This window comes from Petromyzon marinus, chromosome 17 (genome assembly GCF_048934315.1).
Source record: "Petromyzon marinus isolate PM22_M1 ecotype Great Lakes invasive population chromosome 17, UKy_Petmar_22M1.pri1.0, whole genome shotgun sequence".
NCBI lineage: Eukaryota > Metazoa > Chordata > Hyperoartia > Petromyzontiformes > Petromyzontidae > Petromyzon > Petromyzon marinus.
This window is the reverse complement of record NC_133683.1, coordinates 11,432,516-11,459,734: the sequence shown is the minus strand read 5'-3', so window position 1 is coordinate 11,459,734 and position 27,219 is coordinate 11,432,516. Positions and strand designations below refer to the sequence as shown.

General features: G+C 40.7%; 1 protein-coding gene across 2 annotated transcripts in view; it reads left to right on the top strand.

The window, feature by feature from the left end:
- The first annotated feature begins 6,704 nt into the window (after positions 1 to 6,704).
- Positions 6,705 to 27,219, top strand: part of SLC39A13 (solute carrier family 39 member 13) — a 43,404-nt gene continuing 22,889 nt past the window's right edge. Inside the window, exon 1 of one of the 2 annotated variants that reach the window (XM_032956162.2) lies at positions 6,705 to 6,853. The gene's annotated coding sequence lies outside the window, so the exon portion shown is untranslated. Of the gene's footprint in view, positions 6,854 to 8,562; positions 11,622 to 27,219 lie in introns of those variants that run through there. The other variant, XM_032956163.2, reaches the window with a different exon arrangement.

Genomic DNA, 27,219 nt, shown 5'->3' with positions numbered 1-27,219 from the left:
TCAAATATGACGTCACAAAGCTCTCCCCCCCCCCAAAAAAAAAACATTTCCATTTTAAAAATAAAACATGCTTCAAATCGCTTTAAACTATCGTCATTGTAGTGCGTATTTAATGTGACGCTGCACTCTGATGTTGTAGGAGTGTTGTTATACACAATTAGTGTTGTTATAACAATTCTGTATTTATTTAAAGTTGCGCATTTTGATGTGACGTCACATTTCTCAACCCCCCCCCCCACCCCCTCGTCACGAAAGCTTCAGATCGAGATCGTCACAAATGTCTGACCCCACCCACCCACCCTCCTAGGTGCGTGACGTCATTTATGGACGGCCCCTAACTCCAGCGAAAGACTTGAGTTGGGCTTTAACCCTATTAAAAATTAATTGGTTGAGAATAGATCAATAAGGTACATGGGACTGCGGATCAAAATTTTGAGGGAACTATTATTCTTGGTTCTTTCGGCAAAGTCACGTAGAAGGGAAACAATAAAATAATAAAACAATGAAATTATCACGACGTTTCGACTGCAACACAAGCAATCATCATCAGGTGTGGTTTTCACACAATCATCATCAGGTGTGGTTTTCACACCTGATGATGATGGTGAGAATTTCTTATTTTATTGTTTCCCTTCTACTTAGTGACTTTACCGAAAGAACCAAGAATATGAATCCCTGCAGTCACGAAAGCTTTAAATCAAGATTGAGGTAACTATTAATATTCTCGAAGTTCGAGGCCACGATGGAATGTTTCGCGAGTGTTGTTGGCCAACTAAATATTCATGAGTGTTTTGAAGCGGCCAACTTAATATTCATGAGTGTTTGAAGCGGCCAACTTAATATTCATGAGTTTTTGAAGCGGACAACTAAATATTCATGAGGGTTTGAAGCGGCCAACTTAATATTCATGAGTGTTTGAAGCGGCCAACTTAATATTCATGAGTGTTTGAAGCGGCCAACTTAATATTCATGAGTGTTTGAAGCGGCCAACTTAATATTCATGAGTGTTTGAAGCGGCCAACTTAATATTCATGAGTGTTTTGAAGCGGCCAACTTAATATTCATGAGTGTTTCAAGCGGCCAACTTAATATTCATGAGTGTTTGAAGCGGCCAACAAAATATTCATGAGTGTTTGAAGCGGCCAACTTAATATTCATGAGTGTTTTGAAGCGGCCAACTTAATATTCATGAGTGTTTCAAGCGGCCAACTTAATATTCATGAGTGTTTTGAAGCGGCCAACTTAATATTCATGAGTATTTGAAGCGGCCAACTTAATATTCATGAGTGTTGAAGCGGCCAACTTAATATTCATGAGTATTTGAAGCGGCCAACTAAATATTCATGAGTGTTTGAAGCGGCCAAATTAATATTCATGAGTGTTTGAAGCGGCCAACTAAATATTCATGAGTGTTTGAAGCGGCCAACTTAATATTCATGAGTGTTTGAAGCGGCCAACTTAATATTCATGAGTGTTTGAAGCGGCCAACTTAATATTCATGAGTGTTTGAAGCGGCCAACTTAATATTCATGAGTGTTTGAAGCAGCCAACTAAATATTCATGAGTTTTTGAAGCGGCCAACTTAATATTCATGAGTGTTTCAAGCGGCCAACTTAATATTCATGAGTGTTTGAAGCGGCCAACTAAATATTCATGAGTGTTTGAAGCGGCCAACTTAATATTCATGAGTGTTTGAAGCAGCCAACTTAATATTCATGAGTGTTTGAAGCGGCCAACTTAATATTCATGAGTGTTTGAAGCGAACAACTTAATATTCATGAGTGTTTGAAGCGGCTAACTTAATATTCATGAGTGTTTGAAGCGGCCAACTAAATATTCATGAGTGTTTGAAGCGGCCAACTTAATATTCATGAGTGTTTGAAGCAGCCAACTTAATATTCATGAGTGTTTGAAGCGGCCAACTTAATATTCATGAGTGTTTTGAAGCGGCCAACTTAATATTCATGAGTGTTTGAAGCGGCCAACTAAATATTCATGAGTGTTTGAAGCGGCCAACTTAATATTCATGAGTGTTTGAAGGGGCCAACTTAATATTCATGAGTGTTTGCAGCGGCCAACTTAATATTTATGAGTGTTTGAAGCGGCTAACTTAATATTCATGAGTGTTTGTAGCGAACTAAATATTCATGAGTGTTTGAAGCGGCCAACTAAATATTCATGAGTGTTTGAAGCGGCAACTAAATATTCATGAGTGTTTGAAGCGGCCAACTTAATATTCATGAGTTTTTGAAGCGGCCAACTTAACATTCATGAGTGGTTTGAAGCGGCCAACTTAATATTCATGAGTGTTTGAAGCGGCCAACTAAATATTCATGAGTGTTTGAAGCAGCCAACTAAATATTCATGAGTGTTTGAAGCGGCCAACTTAATATTCATGAGTGTTTTGAAGCGGCCAACTTAATATTCATGAGTGTTTGAAGCGGCCAACTAAATATTCATGAGTGTTTGAAGCGGCCAACTTAATATTCATGAGTGTTTGAAGCGGCCAACTAAATATTCATGAGTGTTTTGAAGCGGACAACTAAATATTCACGAGTGTTTTGAAGCGGCCAACTTAATATTCATGAGTGTTTGAAGCGGCCAACTAAATATTCATGAGTGTTTGAAGCGGCCAACTTAATATTCATGAGTGTTTGAAGCGGCCAACTTAATATTCATGAGTGTTTGAAGCGGCCAACTAAATATTCATGAGTGTTTGAAGCGGCCAACTTAATATTCATGAGTGTTTTGAAGCGGCCAACTAAATATTCATGAGTGTTTTGAAGCGGCAAACTTAATATTCACGAGTGTTTTGAAGCGGCCAACTAAATATTCATGAGTGTTTGAAGCGGCCAACTTAATATTCATGAGTGTTTGAAGCGGCCAACTTAATATTCATGAGTTTTGAAGCGGCCAACTAATCTTCATGAGTGTTTGAAGCGGCCAACTTAATATTCATGAGTGTTTTGAAGCGGCCAACTAAATATTCATGAGTGTTTGAAGCGGCCAACTTAATATTCATGAGTGTTTGAAGCGGCAAACTAAATATTCATGAGTGTTTGAAGCGGCCAACTTAATATTCATGAGTGTTCGAAGCGGCCAACTTAATATTCATGAGTGTTTGAAGCGGCCAACTAAATCTTCATGAGTGTTTGAAGCGGCCAACTTAATATTCATGAGTGTTTTGAAGCGGCCAACTAAATATTCATGAGTGTTTGAAGCGACCAACTTAATATTCATGAGTGTTTGAAGCGGCCAACTTAATATTCATGAGTGTTTGAAGCGGCCAACTAAATCTTCATGAGTGTTTGAAGCGGCCGACTTAATATTCATGAGTGTTTTGAAGCGGCCAACTTAATATTCATGAGTGTTTTGAAGCGGCCAACTAAATATTCATGAGTGTTTTGAAGCAGCAAACTAAATATTCATGAGTGTTTGAAGCGGCCAACTAAATATTCATGAGTGTTTTGAAGCAGCAAACTAAATATTCATGAGTGTTTGAAGCGGCCAACTAAATATTCATGAGTGTTTTGAAGCGGCCAACTTAATATTCATGAGTGTTTGAAGCGGCCAACTAAATATTCATGAGTGTTTGAAGCGGCCAACTTAATATTCATGAGTGTTTGAAGCGGCCAACTTAATATTCATGAGTGTTTTGAAGCGGCCAACTAAATATTCATGAGTGTTTTGAAGCGGCAAACTTAATATTCACGAGTGTTTTGAAGCGGCCAACTAAATATTCATGAGTGTTTGAAGCGGCCAACTTAATATTCATGAGTGTTTGAAGCGGCCAACTTAATATTCATGAGTTTTGAAGCGGCCAACTAATCTTCATGAGTGTTTGAAGCGGCCAACTTAATATTCATGAGTGTTTGAAGGGGCTAACTTAATATTCATGAGTGTTTTGAAGCGGCCAACTTAATATTCATGAGTGTTTCAAGCGGCCAACTTAATATTCATGAGTGTTTTGAAGCGGCCAACTTAATATTCATGAGTATTTGAAGCGGCCAACTAAATATTCATGAGTGTTGAAGCGGCCAACTTAATATTCATGAGTGTTTGCAGCGGCCAACTAAATATTCATGAGTGTTTGAAGCGGCCAAATTAATATTCATGAGTGTTTGAAGCGGCCAACTTAATATTCATGAGTGTTTGAAGCGGCCAACTTAATATTCATGAGTGTTTGAAGCGGCCAACTTAATATTCATGAGTGTTTGAAGCGGCCAACTTAATATTCATGAGTGTTTGAAGCGGCCAACTTAATATTCATGAGTGTTTGAAGCAGCCAACTAAATATTCATGAGTTTTTGAAGCGGCCAACTTAATATTCATGAGTGTTTCAAGCGGCCAACTTAATATTCATGAGTGTTTGAAGCGGCCAACTAAATATTCATGAGTGTTTGAAGCGGCCAACTTAATATTCATGAGTGTTTGAAGCAGCCAACTTAATATTCATGAGTGTTTGAAGCGGCCAACTTAATATTCATGAGTGTTTGAAGCGAACAACTTAATATTCATGAGTGTTTGAAGCGGCTAACTTAATATTCATGAGTGTTTGAAGCGGCCAACTAAATATTCATGAGTGTTTGAAGCGGCCAACTTAATATTCATGAGTGTTTGAAGCAGCCAACTTAATATTCATGAGTGTTTGAAGCGGCCAACTTAATATTCATGAGTGTTTTGAAGCGGCCAACTTAATATTCATGAGTGTTTGAAGCGGCCAACTAAATATTCATGAGTGTTTGAAGCGGCCAACTTAATATTCATGAGTGTTTGAAGGGGCCAACTTAATATTCATGAGTGTTTGCAGCGGCCAACTTAATATTTATGAGTGTTTGAAGCGGCTAACTTAATATTCATGAGTGTTTGTAGCGAACTAAATATTCATGAGTGTTTGAAGCGGCCAACTAAATATTCATGAGTGTTTGAAGCGGCCAACTAAATATTCATGAGTGTTTGAAGCGGCCAACTTAATATTCATGAGTTTTTGAAGCGGCCAACTTAACATTCATGAGTGGTTTGAAGCGGCCAACTTAATATTCATGAGTGTTTGAAGCGGCCAACTAAATATTCATGAGTGTTTGAAGCAGCCAACTAAATATTCATGAGTGTTTGAAGCGGCCAACTTAATATTCATGAGTGTTTTGAAGCGGCCAACTTAATATTCATGAGTGTTTGAAGCGGCCAACTAAATATTCATGAGTGTTTGAAGCGGCCAACTTAATATTCATGAGTGTTTGAAGCGGCCAACTAAATATTCATGAGTGTTTTGAAGCGGACAACTAAATATTCACGAGTGTTTTGAAGCGGCCAACTTAATATTCATGAGTGTTTGAAGCGGCCAACTAAATATTCATGAGTGTTTGAAGCGGCCAACTTAATATTCATGAGTGTTTGAAGCGGCCAACTTAATATTCATGAGTGTTTGAAGCGGCCAACTAAATATTCATGAGTGTTTGAAGCGGCCAACTTAATATTCATGAGTGTTTTGAAGCGGCCAACTAAATATTCATGAGTGTTTTGAAGCGGCAAACTTAATATTCACGAGTGTTTTGAAGCGGCCAACTAAATATTCATGAGTGTTTGAAGCGGCCAACTTAATATTCATGAGTGTTTGAAGCGGCCAACTTAATATTCATGAGTTTTGAAGCGGCCAACTAATCTTCATGAGTGTTTGAAGCGGCCAACTTAATATTCATGAGTGTTTTGAAGCGGCCAACTAAATATTCATGAGTGTTTGAAGCGGCCAACTTAATATTCATGAGTGTTTGAAGCGGCAAACTAAATATTCATGAGTGTTTGAAGCGGCCAACTTAATATTCATGAGTGTTCGAAGCGGCCAACTTAATATTCATGAGTGTTTGAAGCGGCCAACTAAATCTTCATGAGTGTTTGAAGCGGCCAACTTAATATTCATGAGTGTTTTGAAGCGGCCAACTAAATATTCATGAGTGTTTGAAGCGACCAACTTAATATTCATGAGTGTTTGAAGCGGCCAACTTAATATTCATGAGTGTTTGAAGCGGCCAACTAAATCTTCATGAGTGTTTGAAGCGGCCGACTTAATATTCATGAGTGTTTTGAAGCGGCCAACTTAATATTCATGAGTGTTTTGAAGCGGCCAACTAAATATTCATGAGTGTTTTGAAGCAGCAAACTAAATATTCATGAGTGTTTGAAGCGGCCAACTAAATATTCATGAGTGTTTTGAAGCGGCCAACTTAATATTCATGAGTGTTTGAAGCGGCCAACTAAATATTCATGAGTGTTTGAAGCGGCCAACTTAATATTCATGAGTGTTTTGAAGCGGCCAACTTAATATTCATGAGTGTTTTGAAGCGGCCAACTAAATATTCATGAGTGTTTTGAAGCGGCAAACTAAATATTCATGAGTGTTTAAAGCGGCCAACTAAATATTCATGAGTGTTTTGAAGCGGCCAACTTAATATTCATGAGTGTTTGAAGTGGCCAACTAAATATTCATGAGTGTTTTGAAGCGGCCAACTTAATATTCATGAGTGTTTTGAAGCGGCAAACTAAATATTCATGAGTGTTTTGAAGCGGCCAACTAAATATTCATGAGTGTTTTGAAGCGGCCAACTTAATATTCATGAGTGTTTTGAAGCGGCCAACTAAATATTCATGAGTGTTTTGAAGCAGCAAACTTAATATTCATGAGTGTTTTGAAGCGGCCAACTAAATATTCATGAGGGAGGGAGTCTCTCTGAGGATTTCGCCCGCTCGGTGATGCCAGCGAGCAAGTTCTGAAAGTTGACCGGGAGTGAGGGACGGTGAAGTGTTATTAAAGAGCATCAGCAGCAGCATCATCATCATCAGCAGCAGCTACTCCAAGGTAGGCTTCGTGGTAAATCTCCCTTGAAGTGTTTGCGCTTTAACAAATACAAAGCGAAGGTTTCGGCAGCCGAGATTTGTTAAACTTTTATTTTTTTTCTCCTAAAATCACGAACATCTTCGTAACGTTACTTAGTAAACTTACGCATTAATGTGTTGTTTTACATATAAATGTACACATACAAAATAAACCCGTTTAATTATGTTTTTTTTTGTAGAAAATTGTGTTTACATTGATCGGCGTCTTGGTTGTTGCCGCGGGGTTTGCGTGGTCGATGGACGCATCTGGCCAGTCTATTGACCAGCGGCCTAGCCGCAGGCTTCCCGCGAAATATCAGGCGAGGCCGGTGATGGCCCAACTGTCCCTGGGCGCATAGATAGTCGTGGAAATTCCACATTACTATGACAGTGGAAAGTCTATATGCACAGGACGACCACTGTTGGCTTACCGCAAAAGTGGCGCTCGTTTCGTTGACCATGGGGATGTTAACTTACAGGGTTTGTGGTTGTAGGTAGAGAGATGCGTGTGTACGTGTGTGTTGAACTTCTTTCGCACCGTACGCAGCCAACCGCGCTAATGGGAGGTGCAGTAATGCTTTGTTTTTATATTGCTGGTGTAAATTACACGTTAGCACGTCGGGGCCAGTACGTCCGTCTGACGACCACTGTTTACTTTACACAAATTGGTACTTATCACGGAGGTAGTGATGATTGGCCAAGTCGCGTTGATGTGATTGTAAATCCACTTGCCCTAATAACAACACCGCAGGGATTGGTGATGTATGGGGTACAGAACTACTATTACTTTAACTGGTTCCCCGCGAACACGATAGGGGGTAAATCACAGATAAAACATTGTATTCCGAAGCCTCCGCGTCGCTCAACAATCTCAAACACGTATTTACGTCTATTCACAGACCCTTCTAAGATACGAATATCTGTTGAGGAAAGGCTCTTTAGACATCTGGTGAATTTTTTGTTTTGCTGTTCTGTAAACGGGATCACCGTATCAGAATCAGAAGCATCGGAATATACCGAAGGAATCCGATGAGCTATAAAGCTCTTTTTCCACAGACGCGTACAGTCACTGCCTTGCCACGTCGCATCCATCGTGTGGTTTGTTTGACCATACTTCACCTCGCTGGTCAGTGCTGGTTCGTGAAGTGGGGGGGAGGGAAGGGTTTAGATATCACCGGTCACTAATATTAACTGTAGCCGGGGGAATACAAATACAGCGTTTAGTTTAAATACCTTGCAAAAATTAATTACAAGACAAAAAACTACATCGACATTAAATGCAAGGAAAATAATACAACGTGTTAATTTCAATCATTTTTCAAAGGCTAAATTAAGCAGTTGCGTTGTTGACTGCACCCGTTTTTGTTCACGCATGTTAAAATAAATGTAACATCTATTTAAGCATGACGCTGCCGTTAATTTAACCACCATGCGAACCAATATCGCAGTCCACGGAATGTTTGAGATTCTCTCCCCCCCATCCCCCCATCCCCTAGTTTCTCGTTGAATAATTCGGCACAAGCTAGGGTAGGGTGAGAAAGAAATCAACTTGGGGAATTGTTCACGCCACCAGACACGGGAGGAGCCTGAACCACCAGTTGTGCATAGGGAGCCTTTTCGTTGCTCATTCATTCCTGGGCCGGGAGGGAGGGTGGGAGCTGCGTTTATAGTCGGGGTGGAGTGAGATGCCAGGGGCCAGAGTTTGGGGGGGTTGTGGTTTTAGGTGGCTTGGCCAGAGGGAATATAGAGGCCCAAAGAGGGGTCCAGACAAGAGGGCCTAAGTGACCCCAGCTTTAGGTGAAGGGGTCTCACTCTGAATTGGATAAAGAGGGTCTGTATGTTGAACTTATTTCGCAGCGTACGTAGCCAACCGCGCTTCAGAAGGGAACACTGGCACACACACACTAATGTTTAAATAAAGTGGTTTGTTTGTGTTTGCAGTAACTTGATTCATTTTATAATTATTGCGTGAGTGGGGTGGCACAGTGGGTTGGCTGATGCCCTGAATCTACCGAACTGAGTTAGATTCCTGGCCGTGGCTAACATTAGTGGTGAGTGATCGGTAAATGGGTCTTGGTACCCCTCCCCTAAACCCTTTTAACAACGTGCATTGATTCGCGTGATGACGCATTGTGAAACAACCCCGTGATGGACATGGAATGGAGATGTCGTGAAAAAATAACCTTCACAAGTAAAAGATAACGTGGTCTGTATGTTTTCAAGTGAGGAAATAGGGTGACACATCTCAATTTGAGTATCTGAGCTGGTGTTTCAAATTTCACATTTCAGTGGTGGTCAGTTCTTAACATCTCCATTATTTGTTATTTAAAAAAATAGCTTGTCATGCTGTACATCTCAAGGCACCAAAGCAAAAAGGGTATTTGAGACAATTACTCAGCAATGAAGTGAATGTAGACGAAGTGGAAAGTCAACAGGAGCGGACATATTATATATGTTATTCCTATAGTGTTTGATTAGCCCCTCATAGGGTTTTAAATGTCAAGTTGGGTTCATCAGTGCACTGTTTTTTTGTTGGGTCACGTTCGTACCACGTGGCGTCTAACCAGGTTGTGAGAAATTCCCTAATCAAGCAAGCTGCGTTTCACACACACATCAGAAGTCCTGTGCCCACCACACTTGCTACGTGACTTATCAAGAGTATTATCCACCCCTGGCCCGCCCTGAGAATTTATGTCACGCCACCTTCTGCTTTCGGAGATTGCTACATGAGTAGCATTATTATTTCATCAACAGGAGGATTTAAGGACATTGTCGTTGTGAGTCATCACAGCCAGGACTGCATATTCTGCCACAACACCAAATTACTTTCTTCTGTCACGTCACACATCTGCTGTTCACTTCTCACCCAACCCTTGAAGCCTGATCATAGAGCATCTCACCATCTGGCTTTAGGTCTTCACGACGGTCACTGACCTCTGGTTTCCACTCCAATGTCTGCCTTGGGCACATGCCATCCTCGATCCTGCGCACGCATCCCACCCATCGCAACCTCTTCCTGATTATGTCTACAACGCTGTCCTGACAAGTTATACATGTAACTTTCAACTTACTTTCCCTTCTACTGGCGTGACATTCCTAACATTCTGTACACAAGCCAAAAGCTCCTGTCTGTGTGTGCCACAGTTCTGTCAGAAAATTCGGGAAAAAATCCTTAATGAGATCACAAGCACCCATGCTTCAGTTATTCTGTGTAAGAATGTAACGCAATTTTGCGTATAGAGGGATGACATTTCTCTCGGCATTTAAATGTTAACCTTCATCAGTTGGTTGCATAGACGTAGAACGCACGCATATTTGAAAAAATATATATTTGCCGATTCATGAAATCATCCGCATTGCTGGTTATTGTGCAGTTTCTGCTCACGTGAAAAGGTCCATTAAATGCCCTCATTTGGCGTCCTTTCAACAGTACTGGCAGCAACAGCAGGCACATTGTGTGGTGCAGTGAAAGGCATTGGTAAATAAACAATAGTTATGTGTGGAAATAGTGCAGCTGCTTTTATTAAAAATGTCACGAACAGAGAGTAGCTAGCTTTTCACACGTTTCCATTTGTAGCATTTATAGTCATAGAGACAGTATACCACAGACTTATTAACAGTTGCAAGCATATATTAATGTTGGTTTAATACCATTAATTACCATTAAAAATATCCGTATCATGTTACAGTTGTGTCATGTAATAGGAAAAAAATCAATTTGGGGCTCTCAAAGTCACAGCTAGTAGTGGATAACTGTTTATGAAAGAATAGCCCTGGAAGTTCAATCAGTTTATTTCGGGTAAGGCCAAAGATTCTTCTTTCGTACGGCTGATGTTGTAGATGCAGAGGAACAACTATCTTTTCACATTCAGGTGGTCAAGCCAGATGTCTGCGTCAGGAGTAGCGGAGTGTATCGCTGTGATATCTCATTCGTATTTGTGGATCGGGTATTACGTCGTTACGTGTCGTATATGAGGTGGAAGATGTCAGCCTTCACGCGATCCACTCTGTTAAGAGATAAATTGCTACGAATTCTTTCAAATCGGCGACCGAACATCGAATATGGATCATTGATCTCCCGGTCTCCAGAGCAAACAAGGCCCAAGATGATGCCATGGAACTCCTGTACTTCTGAAATTAAATCATTAGCCCTCTTTATCCACACTCGGGGCACACCTTTAAAATGCCCTGTACAGAGTGTTTGACGCACCTCAATAAAACCAAACACTTTTGTTAATGTTCATAATTTGAATTAACCAAATTTTTTGAAAGCACCTTTTTTATAATTGTGGATTTTTTTAATGCAATAATTGGTAGCTGGGCTGAGACCATCGACAAGCTACGTTAATCTGCAGGCTGTTCTCTGGCATGAAGAGTTGCGCTGCTTTGAGAGAGGTCCGAACCGTTACTTCATGTCATGAAATTATGCCAAAAGCACAATTTTAATACATTTCGAGGAAGAGTTGTTTAATCGTAAGAGAAATATCAGATTAATCACAGGTGGCTGAACTGGGAGTCCAGCTCAGGTCCGAGTGGCGCGCTGGCTCAGTGCTCTGACAGTATTAGCACCCTGAGCCACCTGGCCACCTCCCCATCATCATCTGCGTGGCGCTTAGCTGGTTACTGCAGAACCAATCACACAGGCTCCAGCGAACGCCCGCTGATGATTTGGGCTCTGTTGTAAAAAGCAGTCTCTCGGCTGAAGCGAGCAAAGCCTGGAGGCTTCTGGAACGTCGTCAGTGACAGCCGAGGTATTGTACATGTCTGTTCTGTGTATATTACTGGAAAGTTTTGTCTGGAGAAAAGGTCGCTGCATTTTTAATTGGCATGATAAGTCTGTTTTTAAATAGATTGCAAGGCTTTTCACGGGAATGATAGTGAGCAAAAAGGAATTGGCGTTAAAAGTGACCGGAGCAAAGGAGTAAACGCTTGAGTCATCGTCAGATTTAGTCCTGTAAATTCTGAACAACTTTTAAAATGCTATTTAATAGTCGACTCAACAGTCTTGTAGTCTTGCGTGATCTATCTCAAGTGTTCTTACACTATCACTGTGTTAGTAACAAAATGTGACATTTGCATTGGAATGTTTATGGAGAGGAGTGGCGGTATAACAACAGAGTTGTTGTGACTACGTAACTGGGCTCTCTGCCTGGCGTGCGATAAACGTTTGAGCTATAAACTAAACCCATGTGTTATTAAATCAAGCGGCTCAGTATTTTTAATGACGTGCATACACATGTCCAGATGGCTCAGCGGTTAGAGTGCTGGAATCACAATTAGAATGTTTTCAAAGTTTAAATCGCAGTTGTGAGGCCACTCAGCCCGTCCTCCTCTATAGAGTCAATCTAATATCTACAGCAGTGATAAGTCAACATTGGTCATCCTACGGAGAGACTGCCCCCCCACCATGGAACAGTGAAAATTCCACCACTAGTTTTAAGAGGACCAAATGGAAATGAGTGCCATGCCATTGACCGATTGACCAGGCAGGTAGACACTTTGACTTGATATTGAATCATTGTAAATGGGGGCGGTGGGTCTTGTTGGATTAGTGTGTGGCTCAACCATCCTATAATAGAGCTGGGGCTTGTAACCATGGTATGTGAGACGCCCGTACAGGATGGCTTGCCAAAAGCAAGGCATAGTCACTGAATGTGAAGTATGCAGTCAACCCAAACCGACGCTGCCTGCAGGAACACACCCATTTGGCTTGGTGGAATGACCATTATGCATGCATAGGCTTGCATGCATGCATGGAGGTGCAGCTTAAACCCAAGCATTTCGTGTTTTTGCTATTTTATTTTTAATCGGCGTGTCCTGTCTGCTCCGACGCATGGTTCAGATACATCGTCAATAACAAAAAATATAGATATCTTTCACACAAAAGCTGAACAGTGCGCAAAACCTGAAAAGATGTACGCTTGGAGTTACGTTGAGAGACAAAGAGATGAGCACGTGGAATAGAGAACGTATGCGGTTTGATGACAACATTAGAACTACCAAGGAAAGTAAGTGGGATTGGGCAGGACAAGTATCTAGAAGCGATGGTGGCTGATGAGAAAGAATAAAGCTAGGGAAGCCTGTATATAATAGGTGACCTTTCAGGCAGTGGTGTGTAGACTTTCCCTCAATAGGTGCACTCATTTAGATCAAAAAGCCGGGCCTTATTTTTTGATGTCCAGATTTTAAAAAAATCTATTCCATGAGGGTTCCCTTTATCACACTGCAATAAGCAGTGGCCACGTATGCTGTAACATCTGGACAACCTCCTCATCTTAAACGTCATTTGTTTCCAGAGTTATTTCAAATAAATATCCTCAAGACATCGATAAATGTAAATAAGTGCAGTGGTCACCTGCCCACCGTTTTTCCACCACGTGTATGATAGCACGGTTGGCTACGTACGGTGTGCGAAATGAGTTCGACACGCACGCAAACGATCCAGCCTTGTCGGTGCATTGTTTTCATTTTAGTCACCAAGATCTATTTTTGTGGTTTATCAACGTCATCATCCTTTTTTCTGCTTTCATTCCTCCGTTTCTTGTTACAATTCCTTGATTTGTCTTTGCGTCTGTTCTCTGTTCTGCGAATTCTATTGTATGGCAAAAAATGTTTGTCTGACATTTCCATCCCCTATCTTTCTTTCTAAATATGCTATTGTGTTTCTGGTAGCTGGTTCTGGTTGCTTTTTTTCCTTTGCTGGCCCTCCGCCCTTTTTCAGTATGCTGTACACTACAATGCTTGTTGTTTTGTCTATTTAAAGGGGTCATTTTCAGCAGTGTATTGAAAAAGATGTACAGTATGTGTGTGCATCCAGTGACCATCCATTCATATAAATCTTGTTCAAGGCAAGGGTAATTATCTACCTTTTTATTCCTGCAGCTTATTGTTTCCCAATCCGACTGGCAAGTCCTTTATAGTTTTGTTGTTGTTAATATCATACCTACCCCTTGCAAATCTGTCGATAATCACCCTTAATCCTCCTTGCAGGTGCTTGTTGCGTGTAAATCCTTATTCCCCAGCCTCTTCTGCGCCATACCCCTCCCCTACGATGCATCTGCAAATGATCTTTCGTCCTGTACGTTTTCTCGATTTGCATTTGAACATGGGTAGAATGGAAAGTCACGGTTGCATTGTAATGGAAACCGAGCTCCCTTATTAAAATCACGCGGTTGTTGTCATCTGAAACGTCAGTTGAGGTGGCTGCGTGTTCCGTGGGGCATAATACACCTTTGATTAAACTTGCTTCTCACACTGGTAACTAATGGCTGTATAACAAAATAGCATATATCAACACCCAGTATTTGTATTTACAGTCATACCTCGGTATACGACCGCTTTGGAATACGTCGAATTTGGTATTCGTCGTGTTTTGTTGAGAAAAAAATGTCTCGGGATACGAGGCCTTGCTTGGGATACGACGTCTTGCTTGAGATACGACGTCTTGCTTGGGATACTAGGTGCTTGCTAGAACTTGTATGGGTCGGGATGAGTCGCCCTTTCCATGCGTCGCCCCCGTTCACGACTGAAACAAAGCGCTGCTCCTCAGTCTGCTTGTAGATCTCGTTCAGTGCACAACCCTTGGTATAACTCTCTGTGAAGTTTCACGTGTTTTTCATCATTTTAATTTATTTATGCATTTATTTTTATTTATGCATTTATTTTTATTTATGCATGCATTTTAGCAATAAGTAGTGTCTAACTTATGTTATATACAACCCCATTAATGTATAATATGCCATATAAAATATAATTTCTTATACTCTGGAATGGATTATTTCCTATTCATATTCTTAGCTCTTTCGGTAAAGTCACGTTGAAGGGAAACAATAAAATAATAAAATATATAAAACAATAAAAATTCTCACGACGTTTCGACCATAACACATACGGTTGTCATCAGGTGTGTCGGTTTGCATTAATTTATTTATTTTTAAACGGTGTATTTATTTATTAAAAAACGTCAGCGCCACGTGCAGCGATTTGGCAGTTTATTTAGAAGGACTAGTCCATCTATGTTCTGAAAAGAGGAGGAGGGAGACGAAAAATTAATGTATGCTGTCTGAAAGTCACTGTAAGCGTGAACAATCAATTAAGACCTGAAATGGTTTATCAAATCTTTCCAATGATTGCTAAGCCAGAATCCATCTTCTCGGTTGAAATTGTCTCTGTGCTTGTATATGTGGATAGCCTCATGAACGAATCTCTCATGGTAGCCAGATGGCTTACAAAGAACCTCTGTCTTGGAAAAGTCAATGTCATGTGAGCCTACTGAATTATAACAATGATCTGCCACGGCCGAGGTGTTGGTCCTACCGTGTTTAAGGTCTGCTTTGTGTTCACGAATGCGGTCCGAGACATGGCATTTGGTTTCTCCAATGTAACTACTACCACAGAGGCAACTTAGTTTGTAGACACCAGGGTACTGTATGTCCGGAATCACATCTTTTACAGACGGAACCAGATCACGGATTTTATGTAATGTGATGAAACGGACCTGGATCTTGTGTTTATTCAAGATTTTGGAGATCTTTTTTGTGATCCCCGCAATGTAGGGTAAAGTGATGGTTTTGAAAGGCTCCTCAAGAGGGTCCTTCATGGTTTGAGTGATAGCTTTGCGGATTGTATAGTCGGAGTAACCATTAGCCTTAACAGCTTGGTGTACGTGCTTGAGTTCACTGCCTGTGTGTTCCTGGTCGGATATGCATTGGGCTCTATGATACAGAGTCTTGATGAGAGAATTCTTCTGTGATGGATGGTGGTGGGAATCCGGTTTCAGATAAGCATCCATATGGGTAGCTTTCCTGTAGACAGAGTGGCTCATTGAACCATCCGGTCTCTTTTTAATTAGGACATCCAAAAAAGGTAGCTTGCCATCTTTTTCGACTTCCATGGTAAATCTGATGGCTGGGTGTATGGAATTGATGTGGTCGAAGAATTTCTTCATATGCTAACCTGACACTCCACGCACACTTGAAATGTAACCAGGAGAAATAATAGAACAGCAATAATCTAGGATAATGGAATGCATTGGTGTACTGTACATAGGAAATGTAAACCTATCCAGCTGGCCAGCCAGTCTATGAAACCGCGAGGAAGATGGGATTTGTTTACTAAAGGGCACCACGTGTTATTTTTTTTCCATCTGTGGTAAAGAGTTCTGTGGCGGTGGGAAGGGAGGGTGATAGAGAGGGCAGACGAGATGAGCATGGGCACCCCACACTCTCTGCCATATGTGATCATCGAGTTCAGGGCATTGTGCACCAGCCTCAGCGATGATTAAAGCAGTGTTTTTTTTTTCAACATTTTTAATCACCAATTTGAATGGCAGCATTGTAAAATGTTTTAATGATATCCGCCACTTTAAAAAATGCAAACCAAAGTCCAAAATTCACGTTATTAAGTACAGTACCCTGATCACATGACCTTTTAGATGGAAGAGTAAAAAATGTGGGAGACTTACAATGAATGTTTCTAAAACATATTTGTCTTTTTGAAACATCTGCTTAATACTGGAAATGAACGTGTGAAGGTCCACCAATGGTATCGTCAAAATACTGCATTGATCTCTCTTCCATAGTTTCATGTATATTTGGCCATTATTTGTGTATTTATCGTTTTTTTTATTATTTGCCATCATTAGGCACATGTTCACTTTTGTAAAAAAAAAAGATCCCACATCTTAGGTAATGGGTTATAAATGATGCTTTGATAGATTCGGCTCTGATTTCGTTTTTGGCTTGTTGACTGCAGCGTTATTGTCATGAACGTTACAACCAGCTCCGATGCCGTTAACGCAAACGATACACACAACACACGCCGTCGTTTAAACATTCATCATTCCTGCCTATCAATCCACATCCGCCCTCTCCCAATCTTACCCCTTCCCCTAAAAACTCCTCAACAATCCCTATCTCACCTCTCCCTGCCCACCCACCTGAGTAAGAAAATAATATGTAGACAGTTCAGATTGTGAATTTAGCTGCATTCATTAATGTCCACCCCACTTGGTGATGCCTACTTAAGCCCAGGACGAATGTATAACACTTTTTAGGTTCCTGGATGACTGGGCTGTAATCTCTCTTGTTCGATGCAAATGTCTCGCACGTTGGGCGACTGATGTCTCCCACAAATGTGTTGTCACGAGCGTTCATATGCCCCCCCCCCAGCTCTGTACGTGCATCTAGACGTGAGATCGGTACAAAATATGTCATTGGTGACATCTGAACAATTACCTCCACAACAACCAGCAGAGACGAACATTCTTGACTTGACGTCACCCAGAAAAAAACTGTCCATTGGGACAATTTTCCATACTTCTATTGCTGCGGTATTTTCAAACCCCCATTTGTACTTTCCATCCATATGTTTTCTGTTGCTTTTTTTTATGCAACCACATGTGAGTTTTTTTCAGGTTGCGTCTGCCCTGGTGCAGTGCTATTTTCAGTGACATATAACCAAGTTCCTCTATGATGAGACCCTTCTGCCTGAAGAAGGAACTTCTTCTCAAAGATGAACAAGGAACTTCTTAAATTTTGATTTAAAGCTTTCGTGACTGCAGTAATTCATATTCTTAGTTTTTTCGGTAAAGTCACGTTGAAGAGAAACAACAAAATAACAAAATATATATAAAACAATAAAAAATTCTCACGACGTTTCGACCATAACTCAAACGGTCATCATCAGGTGTGTCGGTTTGCATAAATTTATTTTGAAAACGGCATATTTATTTATATATATAAAAATAACGTTTGCGTCACGCGCAACGATGGCAGTTTGCCAGGACTAGTCCATCTATTTTTTTGAAAAGAGGAGGGGGGAGACGAAATTTGTTTTTATGTATGCTGTCTGAAAGGCACTGTAAGCGTGAACAATCAATCAAGAACTGAAATGATTTATCAAATCTTTCCAATGATTGCTAAGATAGAATCCATCTTCTCGGTTGAAATTGTCTCTGTGTTTGTATATGTGGATAGCCTCATGAACGAATCTCTCATGGAAGCCAGATGGCTTACAAAGAACCTCCGTCTTGGAAAAGTCAATGGCATGTGAGCCTACTGAATTAGAACAATGATCTGCTACGGCCGAGGTGTTGGTCCTACCGTGTTTAAGGTCTGCTTTATGTTCACGAATGCGGTCCGAGATATGGCGTTTGGTTTCTCCAATGTAACTACTACCACAGAGGCAACTTAGTTTGTAGACACCAGGGTATTGTATGTCCGGAATCACATCTTTTACAGACGGAACCAGATCACGGATTTTATGTAATGTGTTGAAACGGACCTGGATCTTGTGTTTATTCAAGATTTTGGAGATCTTTTTTGTGATCCCAGCAATGTAGGGTAAAGTGATGGTTTTGAAAGGCTCCTCAAGAGGGTTCTTCTTCATGGTTTGAGTGATAGCTTTGCGGATTGTATAGTCGGAGTAACCATTAGCCCTAAGAGCTTGGTGTACGTGCTTGAGTTCACTGCTTATGTGTTCCTGGTCGGATATGCATTGGGCTCTATGATACAGAGTCTTGATGAGAGAATTCTTCTGTGATGGATGGTGGTGGGAATCCGGTTTCAGATAAGCATCCGTATGGGTAGCTTTCCTGTAGACAGAGTGGCTCATTGAACCATCAGGTCTCTTTTTAATTAGGACATCCAAAAAAGGTATCTTGCCATCTATTTCGACTTCCATGGTAAATCTGATGGCTGGGTGTATGGAATTGATGTGGTCGAAGAATTTGTCTAGAGCAGGCCGGCCATGTGGCCAGATGACAAAAGTGTCATCCACGTACCTCTTCCATAAGGTTGGGCGCAGAGTGGCAGTCTGGATGGCGTCAGTCTCAAATTTCTCCATGAAAATGTTAGCTATAACTGGAGAAAGGGGGGAGCCCATTGGGGTGCCCTCAGTTTGTTTGTAGAAAGTTCCATTCCAAGTGAAGTATGTATTGGTTAAACAGTGTCTCACCAGGGGGGGTACCTCAGTGTTTAGTCCTTGATGAACCAAGTCTTCAATGATTGCAATGGTGTCAGGTACAGGAACCTTGGTGAATAAGGAAACTACATCAAAACTGACAAGCAGGTCGTCTGGGGACAGGGAAATACCCTTGATTGTTGATACCAGGTGAGTAGAATTTTGTACCGCAGAGGTGGTCTTTCCAGTGAAAGGACGCAGGATTTCAGACAAAAAACGAGCTAGTTTGTAGGTGGGGGAGCTGATAGTAGAGACTATGGGACGAAGAGGTGTATCAACTTTATGTATTTTTGGTAAGCCGTATAATCTTGGTGGCCTGGCAGCAGAAGGTTTCAACGAAAACTGTTTAGATTGATCAATTAATGCGGTTGAATCAGAAATTATTTTGTTGGTTTGTGTGACGAGGCTGTTGGTGGGATCTCTTTTTATTTTTGTATAACTACCATCGTCGAGTAATTCTTTAATTTTGTTGTTGTATTCTATTTTATCCATGATAACAGTAGCATTGCCTTTGTCAGCTGAGAGAACTACAATATCATTCCTCTTTTTTAATTTATATAATTCAAAACGCTCATCTTTGCTGAGGTTGCTAGCTGGCATCTTAGCGTTTTTGAGGGTTGCAGCGATTTCAGATCTTGCTACGTCTGCAGCGATGTGACCCAGGCCCCTGAGAGCAACGTCTACTTGGGCAATTATATCATTAACTGGTATGTGTTTAGGTGTGACTGCAAAGTTTAGACCTTTAGCTTAAACGGATTTCAGACCATCGGAAATAGAACTGTTACTGCGATTAATTACGACTTTATTAACGTCTAACTTTTTGGTGTGTGGGTCCGGTCTTTTGTTTAAGAGGAGGTTAAATTTGGAAATCAGGTTTTCCTTACATTTGGTCGACATAGTAGCAGCTGAAGAGGCAGTCATATTGTCTACATGTTCCCAATCCGATGTGGACATTATTGCCGTCAATGATAAGTGTGATTTGTAGAGTGTCTTGTCTAACTGATCTAGTTCTGTGCGTATAAGTCTGATTTTTTCTGAGATAAGAGCTAAGCTAGTTTTGAAAAGAATTCGTTTCGCATTAGAAGAAGTTACAGTAGCAGAGGTGAGTGTAAATGCGATTGGTATTACCCCAGAGTCGCGGCATCTCTTCAGGAAGGTGAGAGACTCGATCAGCTGAGCTTTCTTATCCCGGAGTTTGTTGAAAGATCTTAAAGTTATGTGAAAACCCTCCCCGTAGAGGCGATTAAATTTTGATTTAAAGCTTTCGTGACTGCAGTAATTCATATTCTTAGTTTTTTCGGTAAAGTCACGTTGAAGAGAAACAACAAAATAACAAAATATATATAAAACAATAAAAAATTCTCACGACGTTTCGACCATAACTCAAACGGTCATCATCAGGTGTGTCGGTTTGCATAAATTTATTTTGAAAACGGCATATTTATTTATATATATAAAAATAACGTTTGCGTCACGCGCAACGATGGCAGTTTGCCAGGACTAGTCCATCTATTTTTTTGAAAAGAGGAGGGGGGAGACGAAATTTGTTTTTATGTATGCTGTCTGAAAGGCACTGTAAGCGTGAACAATCAATCAAGAACTGAAATGATTTATCAAATCTTTCCAATGATTGCTAAGATAGAATCCATCTTCTTGGAGGTTCTTTGTAAGCCATCTGGCTTCCATGAGAGATTCGTTCATGAGGCTATCCACATATACAAACACAGAGACAATTTCAACCGAGAAGATGGATTCTATCTTAGCAATCATTGGAAAGATTTGATAAATCATTTCAGTTCTTGATTGATTGTTCACGCTTACAGTGCCTTTCAGACAGCATACATAAAAACAAATTTCGTCTCCCCCCTCCTCTTTTCAAAAAAATAGATGGACTAGTCCTGGCAAACTGCCATCGTTGCGCGTGACGCAAACGTTATTTTTATATATATAAATAAATATGCCGTTTTCAAAATAAATTTATGCAAACCGACACACCTGATGATGACCGTTTGAGTTATGGTCGAAACGTCGTGAGAATTTTTTATTGTTTTATATATATTTTGTTATTTTGTTGTTTCTCTTCAACGTGACTTTACCGAAAAAACTAAGAATATGAATTACTGCAGTCACGAAAGCTTTAAATCAAAATTTAATCGCCTCTACGGGGAGGGTTTTCACATAACTTTAAGATCTTTCAACAAACTCCGGGATAAGAAAGCTCAGCTGATCGAGTCTCTCACCTTCCTGAAGAGATGCCGTGACTCTGGGGTAATACCAATCGCATTTACACTCACCTCTGCTACTGTAACTTCTTCTAATGCGAAACGAATTCTTTTCAAAACTAGCTTAGCTCTTATCTCAGAAAAAATCAGACTTATACGCACAGAACTAGATCAGTTAGACAAGACACTCTACAAATCACACTTATCATTGACGGCAATAATGTCCACATCGGATTGGGAACATGTAGACAATATGACTGCCTCTTCAGCTGCTACTATGTCGACCAAATGTAAGGAAAACCTGATTTCCAAATTTAACCTCCTCTTAAACAAAAGACCGGACCCACACACCAAAAAGTTAGACGTTAATAAAGTCGTAATTAATCGCAGTAACAGTTCTATTTCCGATGGTCTGAAATCCGTTTTAGCTAAAGGTCTAAACTTTGCAGTCACACCTAAACACATACCAGTTAATGATATAATTGCCCAAGTAGACGTTGCTCTCAGGGGCCTGGGTCACATCGCTGCAGACGTAGCAAGATCTGAAATCGCTGCAACCCTCAAAAACGCTAAGATGCCAGCTAGCAACCTCAGCAAAGATGAGCGTTTTGAATTATATAAATTAAAAAAGAGGAATGATATTGTAGTTCTCTCAGCTGACAAAGGCAATGCTACTGTTATCATGGATAAAATAGAATACAACAACAAAATTAAAGAATTACTCGACGATGGTAGTTATACAAAAATAAAAAGAGATCCCACCAACAGCCTCGTCACACAAACCAACAAAATAATTTCTGATTCAACCGCATTAATTGATCAATCTAAACAGTTTTCGTTGAAACCTTCTGCTGCCAGGCCACCAAGATTATACGGCTTACCAAAAATACATAAAGTTGATACACCTCTTCGTCCCATAGTCTCTACTATCAGCTCCCCCACCTACAAACTAGCTCGTTTTTTGTCTGAAATCCTGCGTCCTTTCACTGGAAAGACCACCTCTGCGGTACAAAATTCTACTCACCTGGTATCAACAATCAAGGGTATTTCCCTGTCCCCAGACGACCTGCTTGTCAGTTTTGATGTAGTTTCCTTATTCACCAAGGTTCCTGTACCTGACACCATTGCAATCATTGAAGACTTGGTTCATCAAGGACTAAACACTGAGGTACCCCCCCTGGTGAGACACTGTTTAACCAATACATACTTCACTTGGAATGGAACTTTCTACAAACAAACTGAGGGCACCCCAATGGGCTCCCCCCTTTCTCCAGTTATAGCTAACATTTTCATGGAGAAATTTGAGACTGACGCCATCCAGACTGCCACTCTGCGCCCAACCTTATGGAAGAGGTACGTGGATGACACTTTTGTCATCTGGCCACATGGCCGGCCTGCTCTAGACAAATTCTTCGACCACATCAATTCCATACACCCAGCCATCAGATTTACCATGGAAGTCGAAATAGATGGCAAGATACCTTTTTTGGATGTCCTAATTAAAAAGAGACCTGATGGTTCAATGAGCCACTCTGTCTACAGGAAAGCTACCCATACGGATGCTTATCTGAAACCGGATTCCCACCACCATCCATCACAGAAGAATTCTCTCATCAAGACTCTGTATCATAGAGCCCAATGCATATCCGACCAGGAACACATAAGCAGTGAACTCAAGCACGTACACCAAGCTCTTAGGGCTAATGGTTACTCCGACTATACAATCCGCAAAGCTATCACTCAAACCATGAAGAAGAACCCTCTTGAGGAGCCTTTCAAAACCATCACTTTACCCTACATTGCTGGGATCACAAAAAAGATCTCCAAAATCTTGAATAAACACAAGATCCAGGTCCGTTTCAACACATTACATAAAATCCGTGATCTGGTTCCGTCTGTAAAAGATGTGATTCCGGACATACAATACCCTGGTGTCTACAAACTAAGTTGCCTCTGTGGTAGTAGTTACATTGGAGAAACCAAACGCCATATCTCGGACCGCATTCGTGAACATAAAGCAGACCTTAAACACGGTAGGACCAACACCTCGGCCGTAGCAGATCATTGTTCTAATTCAGTAGGCTCACATGCCATTGACTTTTCCAAGACGGAGGTTCTTTGTAAGCCATCTGGCTTCCATGAGAGATTCGTTCATGAGGCTATCCACATATACAAACACAGAGACAATTTCAACCGAGAAGATGGATTCTATCTTAGCAATCATTGGAAAGATTTGATAAATCATTTCAGTTCTTGATTGATTGTTCACGCTTACAGTGCCTTTCAGACAGCATACATAAAAACAAATTTCGTCTCCCCCCTCCTCTTTTCAAAAAAATAGATGGACTAGTCCTGGCAAACTGCCATCGTTGCGCGTGACGCAAACGTTATTTTTATATATATAAATAAATATGCCGTTTTCAAAATAAATTTATGCAAACCGACACACCTGATGATGACCGTTTGAGTTATGGTCGAAACGTCGTGAGAATTTTTTATTGTTTTATATATATTTTGTTATTTTGTTGTTTCTCTTCAACGTGACTTTACCGAAAAAACTAAGAATATGAATTACTGCAGTCACGAAAGCTTTAAATCAAAATTTAATCGCCTCTACGGGGAGGGTTTTCACATAACTTTAAGATCTTTCAACAAACTCCGGGATAAGAAAGCTCAGCTGATCGAGTCTCTCACCTTCCTGAAGAGATGCCGTGACTCTGGGGTAATACCAATCGCATTTACACTCACCTCTGCTACTGTAACTTCTTCTAATGCGAAACGAATTCTTTTCAAAACTAGCTTAGCTCTTATCTCAGAAAAAATCAGACTTATACGCACAGAACTAGATCAGTTAGACAAGACACTCTACAAATCACACTTATCATTGACGGCAATAATGTCCACATCGGATTGGGAACATGTAGACAATATGACTGCCTCTTCAGCTGCTACTATGTCGACCAAATGTAAGGAAAACCTGATTTCCAAATTTAACCTCCTCTTAAACAAAAGACCGGACCCACACACCAAAAAGTTAGACGTTAATAAAGTCGTAATTAATCGCAGTAACAGTTCTATTTCCGATGGTCTGAAATCCGTTTTAGCTAAAGGTCTAAACTTTGCAGTCACACCTAAACACATACCAGTTAATGATATAATTGCCCAAGTAGACGTTGCTCTCAGGGGCCTGGGTCACATCGCTGCAGACGTAGCAAGATCTGAAATCGCTGCAACCCTCAAAAACGCTAAGATGCCAGCTAGCAACCTCAGCAAAGATGAGCGTTTTGAATTATATAAATTAAAAAAGAGGAATGATATTGTAGTTCTCTCAGCTGACAAAGGCAATGCTACTGTTATCATGGATAAAATAGAATACAACAACAAAATTAAAGAATTACTCGACGATGGTAGTTATACAAAAATAAAAAGAGATCCCACCAACAGCCTCGTCACACAAACCAACAAAATAATTTCTGATTCAACCGCATTAATTGATCAATCTAAACAGTTTTCGTTGAAACCTTCTGCTGCCAGGCCACCAAGATTATACGGCTTACCAAAAATACATAAAGTTGATACACCTCTTCGTCCCATAGTCTCTACTATCAGCTCCCCCACCTACAAACTAGCTCGTTTTTTGTCTGAAATCCTGCGTCCTTTCACTGGAAAGACCACCTCTGCGGTACAAAATTCTACTCACCTGGTATCAACAATCAAGGGTATTTCCCTGTCCCCAGACGACCTGCTTGTCAGTTTTGATGTAGTTTCCTTATTCACCAAGGTTCCTGTACCTGACACCATTGCAATCATTGAAGACTTGGTTCATCAAGGACTAAACACTGAGGTACCCCCCCTGGTGAGACACTGTTTAACCAATACATACTTCACTTGGAATGGAACTTTCTACAAACAAACTGAGGGCACCCCAATGGGCTCCCCCCTTTCTCCAGTTATAGCTAACATTTTCATGGAGAAATTTGAGACTGACGCCATCCAGACTGCCACTCTGCGCCCAACCTTATGGAAGAGGTACGTGGATGACACTTTTGTCATCTGGCCACATGGCCGGCCTGCTCTAGACAAATTCTTCGACCACATCAATTCCATACACCCAGCCATCAGATTTACCATGGAAGTCGAAATAGATGGCAAGATACCTTTTTTGGATGTCCTAATTAAAAAGAGACCTGATGGTTCAATGAGCCACTCTGTCTACAGGAAAGCTACCCATACGGATGCTTATCTGAAACCGGATTCCCACCACCATCCATCACAGAAGAATTCTCTCATCAAGACTCTGTATCATAGAGCCCAATGCATATCCGACCAGGAACACATAAGCAGTGAACTCAAGCACGTACACCAAGCTCTTAGGGCTAATGGTTACTCCGACTATACAATCCGCAAAGCTATCACTCAAACCATGAAGAAGAACCCTCTTGAGGAGCCTTTCAAAACCATCACTTTACCCTACATTGCTGGGATCACAAAAAAGATCTCCAAAATCTTGAATAAACACAAGATCCAGGTCCGTTTCAACACATTACATAAAATCCGTGATCTGGTTCCGTCTGTAAAAGATGTGATTCCGGACATACAATACCCTGGTGTCTACAAACTAAGTTGCCTCTGTGGTAGTAGTTACATTGGAGAAACCAAACGCCATATCTCGGACCGCATTCGTGAACATAAAGCAGACCTTAAACACGGTAGGACCAACACCTCGGCCGTAGCAGATCATTGTTCTAATTCAGTAGGCTCACATGCCATTGACTTTTCCAAGACGGAGGTTCTTTGTAAGCCATCTGGCTTCCATGAGAGATTCGTTCATGAGGCTATCCACATATACAAACACAGAGACAATTTCAACCGAGAAGATGGATTCTATCTTAGCAATCATTGGAAAGATTTGATAAATCATTTCAGTTCTTGATTGATTGTTCACGCTTACAGTGCCTTTCAGACAGCATACATAAAAACAAATTTCGTCTCCCCCCTCCTCTTTTCAAAAAAAATAGATGGACTAGTCCTGGCAAACTGCCATCGTTGCGCGTGACGCAAACGTTATTTTTATATATATAAATAAATATGCCGTTTTCAAAATAAATTTATGCAAACCGACACACCTGATGATGACCGTTTGAGTTATGGTCGAAACGTCGTGAGAATTTTTTATTGTTTTATATATATTTTGTTATTTTGTTGTTTCTCTTCAACGTGACTTTACCGAAAAAACTAAGAATAAGGAACTTCTTCTTGAAGAAGCAACTGCTTCTTCAAGAAGAATTAACTTATTCATCGAGAAAAAGGGCTCGTAAAGGAACTGTGTGCGAGTTAAACTGCTTTGTGGGGGATTTTTTTTCTCTCTCTCAATTATTCTACAGTTGTGCCCTCAAAAGTTAAGTCATTAGACGAAGACATTTCCGTATGCACCTCTCACGGTGAGCAATAAAACATCACCTGGTTTCAGAGAGCGGTAAAGCACAGGGTAGCACCGTGACGCGTCCCTTTAGTCAGCCGATTGTCCACGTTGGGTAGCACGCACGTTTTATTCGCCCTGTAAAGACCGTTTGTAAAATCCAAAGCTTTAACTTTCAACATCAAATTAAATGACAAACGGAATACAATACAATGGGTTTTTTTTAGCACTCATTTAGGACTTGGATGAGACCAACAACAACAACTGTCAACTTAAGAACACATTTTTTTTAATCATGCATGGCTGAAACCTAGATTTGAACCTGGGATCTCAGCGACGCTGGCTGAGTGCTGTGATGCTTTATTAGACCCCTCCTCTCATCTGGCCTCCTTCTGTGCACTTTTCCGCAAATCTGTTAATTCCCCACAGTCAACGTTCCACGTTGTTATGTGGCACATGGGGTTGTTGGTATGGTAATGCTGCACTTCGAAAATAAATTATGAAAATGAAATGTAAAGTTTACATTATGAGACCTCCTTTGCCAGTAACAAGATATAGTAATAGGTTTTACCCTTTTAACTGGCACAAAAACTGACACCTTTATTCAAGGCATCATGTTTGCAATAACCACAACACAAGCAGTCAAAATGCAAACAAAAGAGACAACTCTGATAATAATATGCACTGTCCTTGAATTTGATTGGTCCACACCCGAGACTAGGCTCTAAGAAAAGCTGTCTCGGGTGT